The 19664-nt window shown below is 47.2% G+C and overlaps 1 protein-coding gene and 1 long non-coding RNA gene across 3 annotated transcripts in view; one reads left to right on the top strand and one right to left on the bottom strand.

Moving 5' to 3' along the window:
• Window positions 1–6120, bottom strand: part of ZBTB39 (zinc finger and BTB domain containing 39) — a 78332-nt gene extending 72212 nt beyond the window's left edge. Inside the window, exon 1 of one of the 2 annotated variants that reach the window (XM_069230765.1) lies at window positions 5961–6120. The gene's annotated coding sequence lies outside the window, so the exon portion shown is untranslated. Of the gene's footprint in view, window positions 1–5256; window positions 5824–5960 lie in introns of those variants that run through there. The other variant, XM_069230766.1, reaches the window with a different exon arrangement.
• A 129-nt stretch (window positions 6121–6249) lies between these two features.
• Window positions 6250–19664, top strand: part of LOC138292266 (uncharacterized) — a 37824-nt gene continuing 24409 nt past the window's right edge. Inside the window, exons 1-2 of the long non-coding RNA XR_011202626.1 lie at window positions 6250–6936; window positions 13795–13917. This is a non-coding gene — a long non-coding RNA (uncharacterized lncRNA). The remainder of the gene's footprint in view (window positions 6937–13794; window positions 13918–19664) is intronic.

Here is a 19664-nt window from a genome sequence, read left to right on the forward strand (position 1 = left end):
CCATTTTGAAATGTCGATATACGACAAACTGGTTGAAATTTCTGAGATTTATGACCGGTCTGAATTTCTTGTTTTTCTTCTGAACCAAGAAGAGAGAACTGAGAAAACCAGAGGGATCTAGAGGAGAGTGTTGAATGGCTTGTTTTGAAAGAAGGGAACGGACTTCCTCCGAGATTGGAGCAGACATTTCTGTGGAAAAACGCAGAGGGGGGGGGGGGTAAACTTGGTAAGGTTTTGAATAGAATTCTATTTGGTAACCTTGAATTGTGTCTAGAACCCATGGATCTGTAGTTAAAGTGCGCCGTTTTTGAATGAAACAACGAAGCCGACCCCCAAATGGAGGAAGGCCAGAAACAGGGCTTACCTTGATTGTTGGTGGACCTGAAGCCACATTGACCACGACCCCTGTAACCTCTGCCTCTTTGGGGGTAAAACTGGGGTTTGTAGGATTGAGATCCATGGGAAGAATATGAGGAGCCTCTGTATCCTTGAGGATGGAAGGATCGGCCGGTAGAGCGGCTCCTGCCTGTACCGGCCTGGCAAAAACACATTGGTTGAAGACCTTCTTGATGTTTTGTTGTGCCTTATCAATGTAGGCAAACGTGGAAACAAATTTTCCCAGATCCTTAATAAAAGAATCGCCGAACAGGCATCCTTCAGCCTTAATTCCGGGATCCACAGTATCTAAATTAGACAATTACGGGTCTAACTTAAGGAGGAACCCTTTTCTCCTCATGGATAATGGCGGCATTTGCATTGCCTAGGAGACAAAAGGCTCTTTGGGTCCATAACGAAAGTTCAGTAGGATCAATCTCTGCATTGTCCATTTTTGAAGATTCTGCCAAATCCAAAATAAATCAAGAAGTTTAGCCTGGCAGTTTGACCAGGCCTTGTCTACCCCTTTACGAGGGTCTTTCCCAAATTTGGAGAAAAAGGTAAGGCGGGGTTGATCAATAGTGGGAGTTGAGGTGATACTGGAAAAAAGAGACCGTCTCATCCGCATCACCAACATGATCATCATCGGTATCCGAAATGTGAGAAATCACAATCTGTTTTGGCGCAGGGACAATATGTTTTGTCTTGGTTTTACATTTCCCATAAATAATTTTTGAATTCCCCTCCTGGGAAGGAGGCCTGGGAGGAAGCTCGTCCTCAGTTATGGGTGAAGAAACTTTTCCAGTCAATGAAGCGCCATCGGGTGGTTTTTGTGTAGACAAATCCTTAAATTTTCTTTTTCTGCTATCCCCGCAGAATGGGCCAGAAAGGATTTGTAGACCATGTTATGAACAGTGGTCTCAATGTTTTTGGACATTTTGGTCATAGTGGCTGAAACAGCCTTAGCAACAGCCTCATTAATAAAGGCTCCAATTTCATTAGAATAAGGCAAACTGGAAGAATCCTGACATTCCATTTTTAAAAAAGGAGCAAGAAATAAAAGCAAAGTCTGTGACTAAAAAATCCCCGGGCTGAAGGGGTTAAGGAAAAACCAGGAAGTGAAAGACCAAAATTGAAGTACACGCCCCCAGAGGCGTGTCCACTTGTTGGGGAAATCTCTATGGGACAGAGAAACCAAACGGAGGAGCAGCGCGGGATGAAAACAAGTCGAGTCAGCTGGAGCGGTGCGAACTGAAGTGCCGAGATGAAGAGATAACGAACGGTAGGCAGCGCGACCGTTCGAACGCTGAACAAAGGCAGTTGGAACTGCCTCAGGAGGCGCTTGAGCGCAGACAGGGTTAGAGAAGCCCCCGGGGGAAAAGTAAACGCACGCAAGCGTTTTGCCATGAAATAAAGACAATAAAGTACAATATTACAGTAAAATAATCTAGCGCTATAAAATGAAACTACAAGCAATTAAAATACAACATGAATTGAAGAGAAAACAGGAGAGAGAAAAAAGTTGTCACTTATCTTGACTGAAAGCAGCAAGAAAGAGGGCTGGTCACAGTCAAGCTTAGTGATTACGTATGTCCTAACATCTTGATTGGTGCTCTGGTTATTACGTTTTGACTTCCCATTGGCTTTCTGTGTTTTCAAGCCTCATGGGAATTGTAGTTTTCTTGACTGCTGCTGTTAAAATAAAGCAAGATAGAGAAGCATAATATGAGCCTCCGGTCTTGACATAAAATTACGCTTAACCCTTCCAGTCAGATGTGTTATGTAGGAGTGTGCTAGCTCTGTGCCATTTCCCACATTCTGCCAATATAAGTACATGTCCCACTCTCGGGCCTGTCATCATGATTAATAAAGTCTAATGCTCCTCTGTCTGCGATTCACGTCAATCATTGCATGATTCAAATTCTTACCCCAACCCATCCACGTTTGGTATGCGAATGGCTTCCTCAGTTACAACTTTGATGGTACTGCCCAGTTGTTTGTTTGTTTTTAGGTCGTCTGATTTGTCTGTGCCTGTTCTAGCACCCCATACTATTATCACGTAATCTACGTGTTCATCTTCATTAATGTCTGTTACAGGCCCTTCTGTAGAGGACCGTTGTCTTCCAACAGCCTTTCTATGGCCAATCTAGCCCCTAATTTCACTATGTAGCATTTCCATTCAACCTCTACTTCCCTCCTACACATGTTAATTAGGCATTAGTTGACCATTTCTCTTCATTTTGTTGGTAATGAGAGTTGTCTTTGTTGCATCTCGATTTATCTTCTTCCAAATAACTTACATTTGTGGGCTTTCTGTTCATCACTATAGCCCCCACCTTCTTGTGAATCACCACCAGGCACCTCTTCTTCACTGCGTGTTTCATTTGGACTGCAGATATGGAGACTCGTGCCATGCTACAGCACACTCACTTTCTTCACCCCTAATTCCCTAACATCAATGTGCGCAGCTGCTTGCGCACACAACAGTTTTAAGTTTTCTGGTGAAGACTGGACACCATGATGCCTCATTGCTGAAAAGAGAAGCACAGATGGTACTGGAAGGGAAAGGCCTTCTCATACTGCATTGAAAGTTCTGCCCTTTCTGCCACCCCTTCCATACTGGATGCTCATCTCCCTGGAGTGGTATACTTTCAATGTTACAATTTCTCTTTTTCCAGCACCTGCTATGTGGCCTCACTTTCTACACACTTGAACGTCTCTTTGCCCAGCTGGGGAATCGTCATTCACCATGTTCGCCCCTTGCATCTGAGAAAACTGCTTTCTTTCTCTCCTCAGCACTACTGCATCAAAATTTAATTTACCTGCCTATGCCCACGTCTCTCACCGTTGGTATCCTGCAACACCATCCATGCCCTAGCCACACCGCGGTTCACCTTCTGGGAGCTTCTTGAAAGGCAGGGCAAGCTTGTCCAAGAAGGGCTTTGCCAGACTCGGTTCTCGTAGTGAGGCTGTCACTTGTCCTGCGCTCAGCATTTCTGTAAGCACCTCAAACAATTCAGTAGATGCTAGCTTCATCATGAAATACACTAAAGGTGACAGGAGGAATGTTTGCAAATAGTCTAACTATTGGCAATCTCTCACTGTGCCACTGCAACTGTGCTCCTAAATCCTGAATCAACAATACTGATGGTACAGAATACTGTAAATAAAATATCAACAGTAAGTCTGGAATTTCTAAAACTAGCTCCACATATATTTACCTACGCAATACATATTCCTTCAAGGTCCACAGATGTGGAGTTAGGAATAGTAAATCTATACTTCCATATATGCACTTACAATTTGATATTTTGTGACCTCAGCTTTCTGTCTTCAATATTATTATGCCACAATATTGTTGGTGTTGATATTCAGTAGTACAATCCTTTGGAGCCAAGCTGCACCCGACAGAAGAGGCCCAAATAGATGAAACCTGTCCTGGGTTGCTTGTGTTCCAGTTCAGACAGGACCTGTCTTGGCAGTTTGAGCTGGACTGTTCCTAATGGAGCTGGACAATGGCTAATATGCAGATGACTGAGTCTAATCTGAGGTGCCATGGTGGGCAAAAAAAATGATAGGTTGGCATGTTACCCGAGTGATTGCCAGTGGTCAGACTATTTGCGAGCATTCCTCCCTTCACCTTCTGTGTGTTTGATACTAGCTTCATCCTCTGCTTTACATACCACATTCACTTCATAGTGGCAGGTTTGAGTGCCCTTCCAACCTCATCCTCCAAAAGGGCATCAATGCATATAAATGGTGTCATCTGCTTAGACCAAGGTTTCTGTGGCACTCTTGGTCTGTCTTGACTTTGCAACAAACTCTCAAATGACACAGACCCTTGTACCACTACCTCAGACTCAACAAGATCTTCCTCTTCTACCGGATCTGCTGTCCCAAGCACTCAGGAATACTACTTGCTGCTACGGATTGCACTTAAAACGCTGCTTTTGTAAGGTGACTTGGTCAGTTATGGGCATTTCCACTGGAACTATGGGCAATGGAGGACCAATAATTATGGGGCCCAGCATGGGCACATACAGTGGCAGTATTATTCTGCTATTTTACCATACATTTATACTCTTGGGGCTAACGCTTCATCATCATTAGTACCAGTCTAACACCCGATTGCGGCAATAAGCAACTTAAATGTGAACATTTAACCTTTACAAGAGTCTGTCACCAGTGGCACCATTTGAGCTAGAACAACTTTCATTGTCACAGTTTACAAATTATGCAGCAGATGGGTGCTACTGTGGCAAATGTGAACTATATTTTGCGGGAAGCACCCTGGCCTCAGAATGACTTTCAGTGAGTCTGGGACTCGAAACAAAATATTGCACCTCATACTTTCATTACAGTTTTTGTTGCTTTGACTAAAGTCTGTTAACTTGATACAGTGGTTTAAAATCAATTCTCAATGTGGAATGCGCTGTCATCATAACCCCATGAATCCTATAACCTGTTGTGCTATAACCTGTAAACGGAAAACCTCTTGTTGCTGCACTGTACCAGTGACTGTCTGGTAGCTGTTTTCTTGCATCAGACAACACCATGCCTAGAAATGTAATTTCTCTGAACGTTCGGCAATTCACAAGCCGACTCTCTCACCTGTACCCGGCCTGTTTCTCTAAAATTTGTGAGACTGTATTCTGCGATCGTTTCACCATCATCATCAGTAAAAAATAGAAATAGAACTGGGTGTATTCATCAATCCAGTTACTGTATGCCAAGGTAATGGAGTAACTTCATGCTCAGGTTACCTCTTTCTCGGTGTGCCCCCTAGTTGCTTTAGGAGAGGTGAGCTTCTCTTTGCATTTCTCAAAAAACTGTTGTCTAGTTTCTGACTTTGGACACTTCTTACACCAGAAAAAACCTTACCCATTCAGTGTCTATAGTTTTTCCTCAGAATGGTTTCAGTGCATTTCTTACAGCAACTTGTGGTGTTTTGCCAATAGACCGCCATATCTTTGCAAAACAAAGTCAGTTTCTACTGCACTGCTGGCTGTCCGATAACGCCTGATGTTACTTCCTCCCAAGGTAGGAGCGGTGGGCGGCGTCGCTAAGGGCTCTGCGTGCCTCTGTCTTGGTTTCTAACAGCTATATCTTGTTTACTAAACTTTCGGTTTACTTTCCGCAGACTGCCGAAGGAATGTGGCTGACCACGTCGCACGCAGTGCGACGATAAAGGGGACAGCTTTCTAGCGTCGCTCCCCTGCCTGCCCAAAAGGTGGTCCGGAGGGGCCTCCGTATTAGAGAGAGTGGGCCCAGCTGGTTTATGGCCGCCTAGGTGTTAGGAGGGAGGAGTGAGGCCGGAAGGTCTCTTAAGGGGAGACCGGGCAAGGCATTTCTCCTCAAAATCCTAACCTTCCGTCCAAACCGGGGGTAAGAGCCGGTCGCGCTTGGTACAGCGGGCATGACGAATGCGCTGTGAATGGCACTCCACATAAAGACCCGCAACATCCCCCGCTATGCCCCCCCTGCACCCCCCCTCCCCTTTTTTCGCGCGCCCGACCGTCAGTCACCAAGGGCTTCGAGCCCAGCAGAGACGGTGCAAGGGAGACCGCCCCCTCGCATTCACTTACCGCGGATCGGCGGGGGAGGGTCGATTCAGGAGCCAGGCAGCGGTTGCGGCGCACGTTGATGATATGCGCATGCGCAGAACTTTGCGCATGCGTAGTAATAATTTTGTCATTTTCTTTGATTTTACCTGCTCCCCTGTACCGTATGTGTCAGGATCCCGTCCGTGGCAGTCCGCAGGTACTTTGTGCGCATGCGTAGCATTGTACGCATGCGCACTTTCAGACATTTCGAGCGCGCTATCCACAATAGTCCGCCTGCGGTTTATGCGCTTGTGCACATGCAAAATTGTGCGCATGCGCACTTTCAACCATTTCAAGCGCGCCATCCCCATTAGTCCGCCTGCAGAACCCCGTCTCACGCCAGGAGGCTGCCCCGCAACGGACGGGTCCTGCAGAGGAGTTTCCCTCAAAGCAGAACCCCGTCTCACCCCAGGAGGCTGCCCCGCAACGGACGGGTCCTGCAGAGGAATTTCCCTCAAAGCAGAACCGCGTCTCACCCCAGGAGGCTGCCCTGCGGCATCCGCACGCACGCACGCACCGCTAATAGGGCACAAACTGACGAACGAAGGGGATGAGAAGCAGCGGGCGTGCGGATGTCGCAGAGGTGAGCCTCCTGGGGCGGGTATGCGGACGACGGAGCAGCGCGGGCGCACGGGAGGATGTCGCAGAGGCTAGGTCCTGGACACCTTCCGCCACCATAGCAGAAGCCCCCTTTCACTCCAGAAGGCTCTTCTCTGCGGCATCCTCCCGCCCGCCCCCGCTGCTCCGCCTGCTAGAGCGGCGGGAGGCTGCCACAGAGGAGAGCCTCCTGGGCCTGCCAGTCTTCGGCCTCCATTACTGCCAGAGCCTGACCAGGACCCGGCCAGGGTTCCCGGTCGGTGCGGCCCACTGCCCAGGCTCGTCGTCCTCCTCTCCCAGTTGGAGCAGCATCAGCCGAAGGCCTCCCGATTCGAAGGAATAGACGGCGCCATCTCCTTCGGTGAGACAGACCTCTTCGGGTTTTCATTTTTATGGGGGTAGAACGTGACTGTGTTGAATTGCTCATTAATGTTGCGCATATGTTGCTGCAACTAGAACCTTTCAGTCGACCGCCTTAGGCTGCATACAGTGGAGAGACCCTGTCGCACAAGGAACCCTGCTGCTTGCACTAAAAATGAGGGCCTTTCTTAACAAATAAGGGTCGCCTAAGCAGTAATATGATTTCTTATGGTACTGTGGGACTTTTTATAAGTGATAGAGAAAAAGCTGTTCACAGTACTGGAAAGCAGCAGATGGCGATGGCGTTAAAACTACTGTAGTACAAAAAAGTGCATTTACTTTCTGAAGGGCACACTACAGCCCCTTTTGCTACGTGAAAACTAGTATAAAGGGAGCTGCAGGCAGCATTTTCAGAGTTTGCAAGCATTTCCTGATCGGATGTAGCCTTTATCCATTTCAGTCTGCAGTTGGTCGATGCAGGGGAACAGCACTGGGACTGATACTTCCCGTTCATGCATATGATGCTCCACTCTAACATTTTAAGTCTGATGAACGAGCTCATTACGTTAGTACTGAACCAAACATCATGCTTTGCGGGGCATTAGCCCTCCCCTGGGGCAATCGGCCCTCAAAGCCACCACAATACCCTTTCCCATCCAGCCCAGGACTACATTTTACTCCAGCTACCATATGCTGTAACTGTAGATACCGTTAACCCTCTCACCTGCCCTAAACAAACATCCACGCACAGTGCTTAATTTGTAATAAAGAGGTGCTGGTGCTCAAAGCCCGTCTTTAAAACACAAGGCTGCTGTAATTAAATCTGCCAGCACTGAATAGTGAGGCAGTGTAATCCTGAAGCCATATCGGGCCTCTTCAATCCATATAAAGCCTCTCCCTGCCCCTTCAGCTCACTCTGGCAGTTTTCTACTTTCTCCCTTTGTGGCGCTTTTTCGTTTTTCCCTTCCTCCGTCTTTCCCACGTGTCTTTTGCTCGCAGCAAATGCTTGAGGCAAAAGTATAAGCCCTGGCCCTGAAAAATAAGTGCTGGTGTTCGGCACCGGAAACAACAAGCTCAAATTAAGCACTGTCCGCGCATCTTTTGTTTAATTAAGACAGCAGTTTTGTTAATGTGTTGTCTGCTATGTGGTGTTCTGATATAACCAGGGCCACGGGAGATATGTGGCAGTGGAGGGCCCAAAAATGCTGCATCGCTGAGTAAATTATGAGGAAATGAGGGAAGAAAAGTAGATTATGTGGTGTAATGCGTTTACTTTTTTTTTTCTTTCTTTTTTTTTTTTTTTTACTTAAGCATTAACCACTTCGCTGCCAGGCCTTTTCCCCCTCCTGTGCCAGGCCTTTTTTTGCCTATTTGGGGCAGTTTGCGCTTAGGCCAGCATAACTTTTTGTCCACATAAGCTAACCAAGCCAAATTTGCGTCCTTTTTTTCCAACATCCTAGGGATTCTGGAGGTACCCAGACTTTGTGGGTTCCCCTGAAAGAGGCCAAGAAATTGGCCAAAATACAGGGAAAATTTTGTTTTTTTTCAAAAAAATTGGAAAAAGTGGCTGCAGAAGAAGGCTTGTGGTTTTTCCCCTGAAAATGGCATCAACAAAGGGTTTGCAGTGCTAAACTCAGCAGCTTCCCAGCTTTCAGGAACAGGCAGACTTGAATCAGAAAACCCAATTTTTGCAACACAATTTTGGCATTTTTCTGGGACATACCCCATTTTTTCAATTTTTTGTGCTTTCAGCCTCCTTCCAGTCAGTGACAGAAATGGGCATGAAACCAATGCTGGATCCCAGAAACCTAAACATTTCTGAAACCTAGACAAAATTCTGAATTCAGCAAGGGGTCATTTGTGTAGATCCTACAAGGGTTTCCTACAGAAAATAACAACTGAAAAAGAAAAATATTGAAATTTAGGTGAAAAAAACATAAATGTTTCTCTACGTTTTACTCTGTAACTTTTCCCTGCAATGTCAGATTATCGAAAGCAATATACCGTTACGTCTGCTGGACTCCTCTGGTTGCGGGGATATATAGGGCTTGTAGGTTCATCAAGAACCCGAGGAACCCAGAGCCAATAAATGAGCTGCACCCTGACGTGCGTTTTCATTCTATAACGGGTATACAGCCATTCATTTGCTGAAATATAAAGAGTAAAAAATTGCTATCAAGAAAACCTTTGTATTTCCAAAAAGGGCACAAGATAAGGTGTTGAGGAGCAGTGGTTATTTGCACATCTCTGAATTCCGGGGTGACCATACTAGCATGTGAATTACAGGGCTTTTCTCAAATAGATGTATTTTTTACACACTCTCCTATATTTGGAAGGAAAAAATGTAGAGAAAGACAAGGGGCAATAACACTTGTTTTGCTAATCTATGTTCCCCCAAGTCTCCCGATAAAAATGATACCTCACTTGTGTGGGTAGGCCTAGCGCCCACGACAGGAAACGCCCCAAAGCGCAACGTGGACACATCCACATTTTTGGAAGACGAGGTGTTTTTTGCGAAGTGCCTACCTGTAGATTTTGGCCTCTAGCTCAGCCGGCACCTAGGGAAACCTACCAAACCTGTGCATTTCTGAAAACTAGAGACCTAGGGGAATCCAAGGAGGGGTGACTTGCGGGGCTCGGACCAGGTTCTGTTACCCAGAATCCTTTGCAAACCTCAAAATTTGGCTAAAAAAAAAACACATGTTCCTCACATTTCTGTGGCAGAAAGTTCTGGAATCTGAGAGGAGCTACAAATTTCCTTCCACCCAGCGTTCCCCCAAGTCTCCCGATAAAAATGATACCTCACTTGCGTGGGTAGGCCTAGCGCCGGCGACAGGAAACACCCCAAAGCGCAACGTGGACACATCCTAAATTTTGGAAAAAAACAGAGGTGTTTTTTGCGAAGTGCCTACCTGTAGATTTTGGCCTCTAGCTCAGCCGGCACCTAGGGAAACCTACCAAACCTGTGCATTTCTGAAAACTAGAGACCTAGGGGAATCCAAGGAGGGGTGACTTGCGGGGCTCGGACCAGGTTCTGTTACCCAGAATCCTTTGCAAACCTCAAAATTTGGCTAAAAAAACACATGTTCCTCGCATTTCTGTGGCAGAAAGTTCTGGAATCTGAGAGGAGCTACAAATTTCCTTCCACTCAGCGTTCCCCCAAGTCTCCCGATAAAAATGATACCTCACTTGTGTGGGTAGGCCTAGCGCCCGCGACAGGAAATGGCCCAAAACACAACCTGGACACATCACATTTTTTCATAGAAAACAGGGCCTACCTGTGGATTTTGGCATCTAGCTCAGCCGGCACCTGGGGAAACCTAGCAAACCAGCGCATTTTTGAAAACTAGAAACCCAGGGGAATCCAAGATGGGGTGAATTGTGGGGCTCTGACCAGGTTCTGTTACCCAGAATCCTTTGCAAACCTCAAATTTTGGCTAAAAAAAACATGTTTTCCTCACATTTCAGTGACAGAAAGTTCTGGAATCTGAGAGGAGCCACAAATTTCCTTCCACTCAGCGTTCCCCCAAGTCTCCCGATAAAAATGATACCTCACTTGTGTGGGTAGGCCTAGCGCCCGCGACAGGAAATGGCCCAAAACACAACCTGGACACATCACATTTTTTCATAGAAAACAGGGCCTACCTGTGGATTTTGGCATCTAGCTCAGCCGGCACCTGGTGAAACCTAGCAAACCAGCGCATTTTTGAAAACTAGAAACCCAGGGGAATCCAAGATGGGGTGAATTGTGGGGCTCTGACCAGGTTCTGTTACCCAGAATCCTTTGCAAACCTCAAATTTTGGCTAAAAAAAACATGTTTTCCTCACATTTCAGTGACAGAAAGTTCTGGAATCTGAGAGGAGCCACAAATTTCCTTCCACCTAGCGTTCCCCCAAGTCTCCCGATAAAAATGATACCTCACTGGTGTGGGTAGGCCTAGCGCCCGTGACAGGAAATGGCCCAAAACACAACGTGGACACATCACATTTTTTCATAGAAAACAGTGCCTACCTGTGGATTTTGGCCTCTAGCTCAGCCGGGCCCAGGGGGGGCAGAAATGGCCTCAAATAAATTTGTCCCCTTGCCTATGGGGTCGCCCCCCCCTTGCGTGACATTGGTGCCAAAAAAAAAATCCCCGGTGCCTAGTGGTTTCTGCCCCCCTTGGGGGCAGATTGACCTACAATCGGCCAATCTGCCCCCAAGGGGGGCAGAAATGGTCTAAATACAATTTGCCCCCCAGGGGAGCGACCCTTGCCTAATGGGTCGCTCCCCATCTCTACAAAAACAAACAAACAAAAAAAAAAAACACAAGAAAACTATTTGCCCAGGCGCCTAGAGGTTTCTGCCCCCAGGGGGGCAGAAATGGCCTAAAATAAATTCCCCCCCACCCCTCCCGGGGAGCGACCCTTGCCTGCAAGGTCGCTCCCCTTGCGTGACGGCGCAAAAAAAAGATCCCTGGTGCCTAGTGGTTTCTGCCCCCATTGGGGGCAGATTGACCTAAATTCGGCCGATCTGCCCCCAAAGCGGGCAGAAATGGCCTAAATACAATTTGCCCCTCCAGGGGAGCGACCCTTGCCTAAGGGGACGCTCCCCATCTGTAAAACACAACAACAAAAATCCCTGGTGCCTAGTGGTTTCTGCCCCCCGTGGGGGCAGATCGGCCTAATAAAAATAGGCTGATCTGCCCCCATGGGGGGCAGAAATGGCCTAAAATAAATTTGCCCCCCATGGGAACGACCCTTGCGTAAGGGGTCGCTCCCCTTACGTGAAAAACAAACAAACAAAAAAAACTCCATGGTGTCTAGTGGTTTCTGCCCCCCTTGGGGGCAGATTGGCCTCATAAAAATAAGCCAATCTGCCCCCAAAGGGGGCAGAAATGGCCTAAATATAATTTCCCCCCTATGGGAGCGACCCTTGCCTAAGGGGTCGCATCCCACACCTAAAACACAAAAGAAAACAAATAAAAAAAAAAAAGTATCCCTGGTGTCTAGAGGTTTCTGCCCCCCCTGGGGGCAGATCGGCCTATTATTAGGCCGATCTGCCCCCAGGGGGGGCAGAAAAGGCCTTTAAAAAAAAAAAGACCCCCTGGGAGCGACCCTTGCCCAAGGGGTCGCTCCCTTCTGTCAATTTCATCTAAAAAAAAAAAAAAATCCCTGGTGTCTAGTGGGGTTTCAAAAGCCGGATTGCAAGCAATCCGGCTTTTGAAACCCTCGGAGAGACTTCAAAGGGAAGGAAATACATTTCAGCTCTGCTTCCAGCGCGATGGGGGAGGTTGTGTGATTGTCAGCGCGCGCGCTCGCGCGCTGACGTCACAGGGGGGGTGGGGGGGGGGTCGGGGGTTGAAGGGGAAGGGATTCCCCGGTCAGCCCTGACCTAGGGGGGTGGGGGGCTGCCCTCGGGAGGAGCGCTAGCGCTTCTCCCGAGGGCAGCATTGCGGACGTAATGGTTACGTCCATGGCGCCACACGGGCGCTGCCATGGACGTAACCATTACGTCCGTGGCGGGGAAGGGGTTAAAAGGGCCATATACTGTGCAGCAAGATGTGTTGCTGCTTTTTAGGTAACTTGCAAATCGTTTGTGTTAGAAGCAACATTTTTAAAGTGAAATCTGTGGATTATGCTTCTGATAATAGATTATGTGGAAAATACAGCAAATCTATATGCATAACCATGCCACAGCTGTAAAATAGCATAATTCATTGTGCATGGATGTAACCCACAGCCTTCATTATGAACAGTACCAACCGAGCTGTTCTGTTTTCTGCAAAAAATGGAGCATGATATTAAAACACCTGTTAGGAATACACAAAATGCCAGAAAAGTCTGAGACTACCCTGTAGGTAGTAGATTCAGTGAACACATTCTAGGCAGGTCCTAGACCACCTCTCCCCGTGTTTCTAATGCTTTCTACTGCTTTCTGCCTTGTTTTCAATGCTTTCTCCCTCCTTTCCCCTTGTTTTCTTAGTGCTTTCTGCCTCATTTTCACTGCTTTCTCCCCATTTTCCGGTCACGCCTGGGCAGCACATGCACTCTCTCTCCGACAGCTAATCAGCCCCCCTCCCATTTTTTTTTTTTTTTTTTACAATGAATCTATTAAGTGTGCAATGTTTAAATATGTCTAGATTTATTTCAACATTGCAGTTAAGTTCTGTTACCTTTTTTAAGAATGCAATAATTATTTTTCTACTTAAAAAAAAAAATTGTGTTATCTGCATAATGCCGGGGCTGCTTGAATCATTTGCACCTCACCTGGGGTGTCCGGTTGTTTACTGTGTCCATCAATTCCATATTGTTTTACCCTATTGCTCATGGCAATTTATGTTAGACCCGTGTATGCGCTCGCCCCCTACACGTTCCTCTCAATGAATTACCAGAGTACATTTGGCCAGCAATTAATTTAACCAGCTACCAATGTGAGTAAAGTTAGGGGCATTCAGGGCATGTTCTCTTTATCTTTTCTGCCAGCTCCACCCCTCCAAAAAAAAAAAAACACAATCAAGTTAAACGCCTGGTGCTGGACAACTGTCAGCAGATGACAGAAAGATCACATAGCTCACTTCAGACTTTGAAAAATTGGAGTTCCTCAGCATGATTAACATTAATCTGGTGTCAGTAGCGGACCTCTCCATACTCCCCAACCTGCAGAATGTAAATACAGGGCTACAATGAACATTAGGTTTTCGGTGATGGGTGGTGCAACGCCTGTAATGGCATATGGGTTCTGCAGTGCTAACCTGTATAATTTGCGTTGAAATGTTAGGTTATCCTAATTTGCAATTTACAAGTACCTGCAACTTTTTATTTCTGTAATGTGGATGTAGCAGGGCTGTTATACTGTGGTGTATTTTTTATTTACTAGTTGGAACTAAGTCATAATGGGACCTCCAGGGGTCTTGAAGTCTTGGCAGAGCAGATGGCATGCCTTGCACGTTTTAACCTGAGTGGCAACAAAATAAAGGACATCAACACATTGAAGCCTCTGGTAAGTGCAAGAGTGCATACCGTTCCCAGCATTGAGCTGAGTATGACATATGGACAGGTTATGACTTTAGCTGTTTGTGTACCCGTGGACAGACCAGTTAATAAAGCTGAAACACTCGGTGTGCAGGCATGCAATGGTTTGTATATGCCCTCTTCTATGAAACTGAATTAGCTCAGCAACAATCTGCCCCGCTTCTATCCAACATTACATGCCCAAATCCAATCCCAAATAATCTGCACCAATCCAAATCAATCTTCCCTGCTCCAATCTGACCAAATCCACTCCACCTTAGTCCACTTCAACTCAATCCATTCCAGGCCACTCAGTTCACACTAACCAATCCAATTTCTGTTTATTCCTTTTGTCCCCCATTTTTGCCTGCTTTCTCACCTCCTGTCTAGCCTCGTCCACCGCCTCCTAGCACTCCTCCGAGGACCTACTTAATGGAGGCCGCACAGCGGATGTGTAGAGCTGGTGCACCACTGGCGTGCTGAAGGGAAGCCTGTCCGTGTCTGGACCAGGGTCAGTGCTAGGACCCCTACCTCATGCATGTGAAAAATTGATTTCTTAACTTGGCGTGAGGGCTTCAATTTGTCAAACTTTCAGTTCCATTTGTTCTGTGCTGAGAGCAAAATTGTATTCCTTCAGCAGCCCTACTCAATTTCGTTCTTGCAAATGTGCAGGTTTCTTAGAATTGCTTTCAAAACTTTCCAGATCGTCTAGCTTCCCTATGTTCTTGTGTTTGAATATAATATCCCGTTCTTGTGGTTCAAGTGTGTTAAAGGGAGTGTTTGCTTGAACGTGTTAGGAAATTATGATGCATGTATAGTGTGGTAAAGTGGGTTTTTGCAGTGTATCCTACTCAATGCACGTTCAATAGTTAAACACGCCACCGAGGTCTGGGACTCGATCTTCATCCCTCACTCTGGGTGTCATCTTCCTCACTGAAACCTGTCTCAACCCCGCCTCTGCATAAGACATTGCCACTGCCATCCCTGAAGATAACAAGGTAACACACCACAACTGATTTGTCAAGCATGGAGGCGGCAACGCCATTATCTACAGGAAGACCATCTGCTGCACAACATCCCCTGATGACCCACCATCGGTAACCAAACACCTCAACTTCCAATTCCACCCAGACAGAAAAAGCAACATCCGAGGCACCCTTGCTTACAGACCACCAAGACCGCACCCCAGTTTCTGCAACGCCATCCCAGAGCTCATGACCGTGCAAACACTACTCTGAGCCCTAGGGAACATCGGCTTCCACCTCAACGATGCTAACTCCAGGGACCTCCTGGAAACCCTACCCACATCGCAGGACAGTGGAACAACACTCAGCTCTCACCAACCAGACTCTACACACGACCTGGAACAAGCAGCAAAGAGCTTCTCGCAGTGGATCACAGAATGCGCGTACACCATCGCCCCCACCAAGACAGCCAAGGTGTAAGCGTACAGCAAAAGAGCAAGCTGGTTCACAGAGGAACTGCATTCCTTCAAATGTAATTGCTGACTACATGAAAGGAAGTGGCTCATCGGCAAAAAAAAAACCACAAGACTGCACCGCATTCAGGACCACCCTTAACCACTACCCATGCCTCATGAAAGAAACCAATAAGAGCGCACTAGCAGACAAAACGTTCGTATGCCATCCCTCCAATGCATACAGCAGACCGTATCAACCAGCTCACATGCACAAACACCAACCTAGAAAACCTTCTCACTCAATGTGAACTCCTCACCACGTAAGAAGCTGTCATCTTCATGTGCTCTGTCCACTTGGGAGAACCAATAGACCCTTGCCCCCACCACACCCGAAATCTTGGAAGCAACACCATCAGCTACGAGGGCAACCATCAACTCGCCCAACACCTAGAAGACCACAACCTCCTGGACCCCTCCCGGTCTGGCTATCGAGCTAACCACAGCACCAAGATAGCCTTGATTGCAGCCACAGATGACATTAGAGCCCTTCTGGACTGTGGGAAGACAGCAGTGCTCATCCTCCGGGACCTGTCTGCTGCGTTTTCACCCCGTCTCCCACCACATCCCGATCAACAGATTTCACCACATCAGGATTCAGGGAAACATCCTCAGATGGATTGCCTCGTACATCACCAGCAGAACCCAAAGGATCAGTCTCCCACTGGTCACTCGGAGACCAGGAAGATCTGTGGAGTCCTCCAACGATTGTCTCTCGTCCCGACCCTTTTCCACACCTGCATGAGACACCTTCCCCCCCCCCCAGCCAGCACCTTCAGAGCACACGGACTCAACATCCTCTTCTATGCTGATGGCACACAACTCATCCTCTCACCTTCTGAAGATCTCTTCCCCACAAAATCTAACTTCACAGATGCATAATGAACATAGCGGGCTGGAAGAAGGACAACTGTCTATAACTCAACACTGTGAAAATGGAACTCCTCATGTTTGGGAACAACACCTCTCCATGGACTGACATATGGTGGTCCTTAGAGCTCAGCACACACACTATGGACCACTCCCGCAACCTCGGCACCAACCTGGATAGCGAGCTATCCATGAAGAAACAAGTTGACGCTGTCTCATCTGCTTGCTTCCACACCCTTCATGTTCTCTGCCAGATCTTTAGGTGGCTCTCAACAGACGCCAGAAGAACCGTCATGTAGGCCCTCATCACCAGCAGCCTGGACTATGGAAACACGCTCTATGTTGGAATCACAGCAGACCTCCTGTACAGACTCCAGACAATACAGAACTCCGAGGTAATTCTTGTACTCTACCTCCCCTGAAGGATCCACATCACACCCAATCCCTAAAAGCTGCACTTGTTCCCGATCCAAAAGAGATGCCGTTTCAAGATGCTAACCCACGCCTGCAAGGCAACAAATCAACAGATGACAGACCAGACACCCCCGATCAGCTTCCCTCTCACTTGAAGACACCCCGTGGATCCATCGAGCCAACAGCAGAGGTTGCTCCTTCTCGAAATTTAGCCAAGGCTTGGAATAACCTCTCCCTGCATCTCATGGCCACAATGTCACTTTAGCAATTCAGAAGATCACTAAAGACCTAGATATTCGTATGATCAGTCCTCCACACATACCTCATACAGCTAATTCACCTCGAACCTCACGTGATTTGCTGTAATCTATAAATGTTTGATTGATTGATACGCTATGTAACATCTCAAAGTGAATGCACATTCCTTTTCTGCCACTTTTGACTCTATTGCACCAGTGTCTGTAGATCACCTCACTCATCCTCACCAAACACATCACCGTCCTTTTTATCACAGCATCCACACACATTGCTTAATATGGTCAGTTCTTTGTTAGTGGTGGGCACAAGCATTTCTTTCTGGGCACAAAAGCTTCAGGGGCATTTTAAGGCGTAGGTAAACTGGGCTCTGGCCCTGGGCCCCAGCCTTTAGGGGGGGGGGTTAGAGCTACCTCTGTTCTGCAGAGTCTTGACCTAATGACTTTTTACAGTTCTTAAACACATTGTTTCAAGTACGGTTTACCTGTAATTTAATTTTAATGTGAGTGATGTGTGGTTCTATTGTATCCATTTTGCTGAGAAATGTTTGATGCAAGATCCATTAAAAAAAAGTTCCTTTTAGATTGTAAGGAAATCCCTCATTGTCATGGTTACCCCCTAAATTCTTACCTTTTGTTGATGCCAGTTGATTGAAAGTGTGCTGGGACCCTGCTAACCAGGCCCCAGCACCAGTGTTATTACCCTAAGCTGTACCTTTGTTCCCACAGTTGGCACAGCCCTGACACCCAGATAAGTCCCTTGTAAATAGTACCCCTGGCACCAAGGGCTCTGATGCAGGTAAGGTCTGTAAGGGCTGCAGCATGTCTTATGTCACCCTGGGGACGCCCTCACTCAGCACATGCACACTGCCTCAAAGCTTGTGTGTGCTGGTGGGGAGAAAATGACTAAGTCAACATGGCACTCCCCTCAGTGTCATGCCCACCTCACACTGCCTGTGGCATAGGTAAGTCACCCCTCTAGCAGGCCTTACAGCCCTAAGGAAGGTTGCACTATACCACGCGTGAGGGCATAGTTGCATGAGTAATATGCCCAAACAGTGTCTAAGTCCATTCCTAGACATTGTAAGTACAGTGTGGCCATACTAAATATATGGTGTGGGAGTTTGTTAAAACGAACGCCACAGTTCCATAATGGCTACCCTGAATACTGTGTAGTTTGGTATCGAACGTCTCAAAATTAAACCCACACTAATGCCAGTGTTGGATTTGTTAAAGAAAATGCACACAGAGGGCATCTTAGAGATGCCTCCTGAATACCAGTCCAACTCCTAGTGCTAGGCTGACCAGTTTCTGCCAGCCTGCCACGGCCAGACAAATTTCTGGCCACATGGTGAGAGTGCCTTTGTCACTCTGTGGCCAGGAACAAAGCCTGTACTGGGTAGAGGTGCTTCTCACCTCCCCCTGCAGAAAGGTGGTGAGCCTCAAAGGCTCATGCCTTTTGTTACAGCACCCCAGGGCATCCCAGCTAGTAGATATGCCTGCCCCTCTGGCCACTGCCCCCACTTTTGGCAGCAAGGCAGGCGAGGATAATGAGAAAAACGAGGAGGAGCAACCCAACAGTCAGGACAGCCCCAAAGGTGCCCTGAGCTGAGGTGACCCCTGCCTTTATAAATCCTCCATCTTGAGTTTGGAGGATTTCCCCCAATAGGATTTCGGATGTGCCCCCCTCCCCTCAGGGAGGAGGCACAAAGAGGGTGTAGCAAGCCTCAAGGACAGTACCCATTGGCTACTGCCCTCCTGACCTAAACACACCCCTAAACTTAGTAATTCACGGTGACCCAGAACCCAGGAAATCAGATTCCAGCAACCTACACAAAGGACTGCTGACCTGAAAGCCCTGCAGAGACAACTGACTTGGCCCCAGCCCTATCGGCCTGTCTCCAGACTCAAAGAACCTGCACAGCGACGCATCCGACAGGGATCAGCGACCTCCGAGAACTGCCCTGAACCGAAGGACCAAGAAACTCCTGAGAACTGCGGCACTGTTCACCAACAACAACATTTTTGCAACTTTTAAAGAACTCACTCTTCCTGCCGGAACGTGAGACTTCACCCGACTCCCAGGTGACTGAAACCTCGTGAGTAACCTGAGATGAACCCATGCATCCCCACATCAACCCCCACATCGACGCCTGCATAAGATATAAGATAAAGAAGAGAAATATATTTTTCTACAAAAAAACTATTAGCCTGGAGTTAAGTCTTTGAGTGTGTGTTCCTCATTTTTTTTGCCTGTGTGTGTACAGCAAATGCTTAACACTACCCTCTGATAAGCCTACTGCTCGACCACACTACCAAAAAATAGAGCATTACAATTATCTAATTTTGCCACTATCAACATCTAAGGGGAACCCTTGGACTCTGTGCACGCTATCTCTCATTTTGAGATAGTATATAGAGAGCCAATTTCCTACATAGATCAAAACAGAACCTCATATGTTGTAAATGTGAGGGTGTTGCACAGGTTATTTCCATTAATAATAGTGAGCTGCTCCTGTGTTACAGTAATTGCAAGACTTCACTATCCCTGAAAATGAGATGTAAAAACCAGACCAGTGTACCCGTGACCTGGCCAAAGAGTAAAAGGCAGAATATGAAGTGGAACGGGGTCATAGGAAAGCAATCACCAGGAGAAAGCAGAGAAGAAAGTAAAATAAGGAGAAAGGAACAGTAGGACGGTAGAAGAAGGCAGGATAAGGT

The sequence above is a fragment of the Pleurodeles waltl genome, chromosome 4_2, assembly GCF_031143425.1.
Source record: "Pleurodeles waltl isolate 20211129_DDA chromosome 4_2, aPleWal1.hap1.20221129, whole genome shotgun sequence".
Taxonomy (NCBI): Eukaryota; Metazoa; Chordata; class Amphibia; order Caudata; family Salamandridae; genus Pleurodeles; species Pleurodeles waltl.